We start from the raw sequence: 5,244 nt of genomic DNA on the forward strand, positions 1-5,244 counted from the left end.
CACACACACACACACACACACACACACACACACACACACACACACACATTCTTACATATATACAGAAGTTCACACATATACATACAATGCCTTGTCTTAGAACCATGTGGGCGTTGCTTTGCTGTGATTAACTGTTTCTCAATAAAAGGCAGCGAGAGGAGGCCAGATTTGGGGTCATTGTGTGGTAGACACCGACGAGGCCTCCCTTGCAAGTAAATAATCAATCGCTGTTGCCTTGTTTCTCTTTCACGGGAATACGTCTCTAAAACCAGTGGGGCTTGTGGAAACACAGACCCAACGCTGTCCACAGCCGCTCACTTCCTGACTACCCGTCCGTCTAAGGACACTACCTTGTGACGTAGGTAGGTAGCGTCCTTATGAGCATCCTTCCCCTGAATTCGGACACAGCATATGACTGAATGAGAAAACACAGACTAAATAAACACAAGGATGATTAGGGGAAATGAAAACACATGGGGAAACAGCTGACACTAATCTGACATAACAAGACAAAGGAAGGAAAGCTGACTATACTGACATAGGACACAGACCTTTAAAATAAAACAGGAAACATGAGACGCAGACATGACAATACAAACTTGATAACATAAGACACGCGGCATGAAACACATAAAAGGTGAGAGAACTTAAATACAGAGGAAGAAAACACAAGGGGAATCAAATGAACTTCGCTGACCTAATGAACTTAAACATAAACATCAACATTAAAATAAACTAAAACTAAAACACTGGGTCAACAGACCCAGGAACGTGACAGATTCATTTACTCTAACGTTGATAATGAAGATCAACTTGTTAATCGAGGGTTAATAACATATTGTTGGAGGCCCATTGATTATGCCCCAATCTATAAGGGGCGTTTTCAAATGGTGATTAAAAATTTATAGAGTATGAAACATATATCAGTACATATATAACATATATCAATAAAGGAGATGTGAAAATCCCTTTAGTTTCTTCACACATCAGTGTAAAATTAATCTGATTGATCTGAATCTGAAGAGATAGATTTTAGAGCCTATTTAAAACTTTAGACCCTCCTGTTTGTGCACAGAGGTATGAGGGATCTTCCAGGAATGAAGGTCAGGCAGTAATTTCATACTTGATCTCTAATTTGGGACCTAACTCCAGAGCATGATATGTTTTACTAATCTCAGCCTTCACTCATAGATGATGGCTCTCTCATGTCAATACCACAGTTTGTTAACTAGCATACTAGTAATAGTTAGAGTGCAGCAGTGGTTTCACATTTAACTAAAATGTAGTCATCTCCAAAATTCCAACTATGACAGGCATTTTTCCATCAGTGTGACTTATTACAGCAGAACAAATGTTAATGTTGTATCTGATGCTTTATCTTAGATAAGTTTGATTTAAATGGTGATTGCTAAAGTCGTGTACAGTAAATGTTTGCAGTTCAAAGAAACTGGCAGTCTGGCATGTGCTTTACTGTCAACAGAGTGGTCAGACAGGCCTAACATTGGGGGGGGGGGGGGAATCAACAGAATTAAAGCAGTGTGTTTGTCATATCCCAAATGATTTTGTGGCATAAAACAGAAAACAACTGCAGTGTGCACTACCTTGTTCACTGTACACAGTCTGAGAAAAATGACCACAGAATAAGCACTTCTTTATAATGCAGTGTTAACATGAGGAAGACTGCTCTACAAAGTCTCAATTAGGTCAGCAAATTAAATAATACAACTCTCTGTAAGCGGTTTGAAAAGGACTCAGGCGCAGACCAGGAATCCTTGGCAAAAGAGACAGTGCGTTTATTTATAGTGAAACACCAGGTGAGAATATATATATATATACAGCATGGCAGGGAAAAGGCTCTGGGGCTCCAGGGTCCAGGGAAAACAGGGATTAATCCTATACAAGCTCTTTCTCCTGATTCCAAATACACACACGCTCGCTCGGGTCCCGGGCAGATCTATACACACACACGGAGAGATGTCCAGGTTAGAAACGATCTCAAACTCATAGATTCCGATTTAACAGATTCCGAGAGACTGGCGCTGATGGCTCAACGATCCAGCGAAGAATGACACAGGTCCGCCATCATAAATAGTGCTCCAATCGGCTGGGATCGGCTGCAGGTGTGACGGTGAGCACAGGTGCGTGGGCCAGGGGCGGGAGCACCCTGGTAGCGCCGGAGAGAGAGAGAGAGCAAAAAAACCAAACAAAACATGTTGCCTAACACAGAGTCAGCAAGCGAGGCAGGGGGACCATGACAATTTATCCCTTTCTAGGATAAGTATCTTCTTAAGAATGGGTTCCTTTATTTGAAAGGCATGAAAATGATCATGGAAACACGTTTCATGCTCCACCATAAAAAAACTGCTTTACCATCAAGCAAAATGATCAAGGTTATCTTGCTGAAAAACTGCATATTTTCATCACTGCCGTACAGAGCCCAACACAATATTCAACTCCACTACACTTTACACAGTGTGTGAGTTTGACAGTGGTCTTTAAATAAACATAAAGATATGGAGATACAACTTCTGAGTATTCTTGTGTTTCAAGTGAACGTAAGTCAATGTTGGGGGTTTCCTTAATTGTTCGTGAAGTGATCCTCAAGGCTCTGCCAGGACCGAAACACAAAAACAGGCATCACTTTAAGCCCTGTTAAATATCAACACTTCATCGAGTTCTTTTGATTCCTCATAGGCATCTGATGGAAGACAAAGCACTGCTCAGTAGACCATTTCACACTTTATTCTCTTACACAATACTTCTAGAAGGGATATGCGTCCTGCATGACACGTTGCCGCGAATCTCAAAATGGTGGTGCCCCCCTAACATTTATTTATTACAGAAGCTGTCCCACTCTGCAGACAGTGTTTAGGAGTTAAATACTAATGCTGGAAACTTCACTCTTATATAACAACTGGTTGAGGGTGTGAACATATAAGATGTGAGCCATACACACATTATGCAATATTACCTCTTTGTATTGTTTCGCAGTAAAGTCACATAAACTGGTACATTTTTAACATTTTCAGCATTATAATATGGTAATAGCAAATCATGAACAGTATTATTATGGGGTTGCTATATTAAACATGTTTAATAGTGTACAGAAATTACAATTTTATTACTCAAAGATTACACTGTTATCAAAATACTATTACTAATTAGTTTTTCATCTTTACATTTTTTCTACATTGTAATTCTTATTTCCTGGCTCGTTATTGCATGGTTTTACACTTTTTCCAGGAAAAATGGAAAGCTGTAAGAAGAACAATTGAGATTCAGGATAAGTTTCTGGGAAATCATTTTGATGCTAAAGAACACATTAAGGAAAAAAAGATAAGACATAATTATTTTAATTTGAGTTTAATGTTTGTTTATATTGCAGAAAATGGCAAGGTTATCAGAGCTAATAGCCATGTCTTACACAGATTTTAAAAAGTTGTTTATATGACTGATTCATGAAGTTGCACTTTGGATTGAATATTCAAAAGTTATCAGGCTTGGGCTTGGGCTTTGCGATCGGTTTTTTTCCACCTGGAGAGATTAAAACACAGTACCACATATATTAGACCACTGATGAAAACTTTGCATATGCATTTCTGTATTACTGTCTCATGCTGACTATGTGTAAGTTGAACTTACAGAATGTCACACTAATGAGCTCACCTGCTGGTCCCTGGGTAGACTTTGTATCTATTTGCTTGTAAAGAGCCTCATTTACTTTTTTAAGACTATTAAAAAAGTGTTTTGCTGCTTCTTCTCCTTTATTCTTCACCATGTCAATAAGGGTGCGAACTTCATCCCTTTTGACCGATTTACTTTCAAGTATAAAGTCTTTCTCCGATTCACTCAGAACTTCAAGATCCAAAAGGAGATCCAGGAGAGTCCCAAGATTTGCAAAGTTAATTTTTTCAATCAACAGTGTTCTGTTGTGGCGAAGCAGCTCTTCTAAACAAATAAAATGCAGCAGAATTTCAAGATCCAAAAGCCATTTGTACAATAATACACGTTTGACACATTTTTAATAATCACTTTTTCTCAAATAACTCCCAGAGAACAAAATTATAACTGAAAATGAAATGTAACTGAAGACCACCAAACAGTAAGTGTCCAAAAATAATAAAGTGTTTGTGTGTCATAGTTCCTCCTTGAACACAAATATGAACTATAAATCTAGAGGAAAACAACTTTTGTCTCCATACTAGTTTTCTGGTCTTAAAGTCTTTTATTTTGTGTTCTGGATAACTTTTCTACCAAATCAAAAATGATGGACAGACATAACTAGTTAAAAATAGATGTATTTAATAAACACGGTATACGAGTCAAGCTTCCTGGCCAGATTTAATGTTTCTGTCCTGCCCTCTGTTATATCCCATTCAAATTGAGCAGCTATTGTTTAATTAAATATGTGCTCTTTGGACTATTTTACACACACACAGTGAGAGAGAGAGAGAGAGAGAGAGAGTTTTCATTTTTAACATAATCATGAACATTAATATGTAGCAACATTATTTTTGTAAAGTATTTTTGATGAAGTCTTACCATATTGTCCCATTTCTGAACCTTCTTGTATCACAAGGTTGATATTACTCGCTTAAGAAGTTATGTTGGGAAACCTACATAGGAGCTTTTAAACTTGAAAGCACGCCTCCAAGAATGCTGATTGGCTCTGATTAGTGGACAGGGCGTTCACTGTTTATCATCAAGGAGCTGAATTCCAAGAACGTTATCACTGCTAATCTGTAGAAACTTTTGGATTGCCATCCTTTATCGCTTTGGGCTAAAGGGCTGAACAACTTCTGGGCTAAAAGAATTCCCTGTATCATCAGGGACTGAATCTGAGTGATGGCTGAGACTTTGTGTCCATTCCGTGGCAAATGGTGAGAAAAGGGGCTAAATTCTGTAAAAAAGACATAACTGTCTTCAAAGTGATGATATTGAACAAATTCAAGTGAAACACAATTTAGTGTGTGATAGATTTGATTTTAAATTCATGCCTATGGGCTCAAATTGTGGTCATAAATATTTTGTACCTGTAAATCAGTTTTGTACTTATAAATCAGGATTTGTATGTGTAAAAAGAATTTGTGTGTGTGTAAAAAAGATTTGTGTGTGGACTTAGCCAAAAAATACGTGTGAAACTCTGCACTCAACTTTCAAGTTACACACAGAGGGAAAACCAGCACACCGCAGACCACGGCCTCTCTGTGTGAGGATCTAAACGTATTCTACGCTAGATTCGAC

Source organism: Pundamilia nyererei, unplaced genomic scaffold (genome assembly GCF_000239375.1).
Source record: "Pundamilia nyererei isolate P.nyererei 1_Seehausen unplaced genomic scaffold, PunNye1.0 scaffold01060, whole genome shotgun sequence".
Taxonomy (NCBI): Eukaryota; Metazoa; Chordata; class Actinopteri; order Cichliformes; family Cichlidae; genus Pundamilia; species Pundamilia nyererei.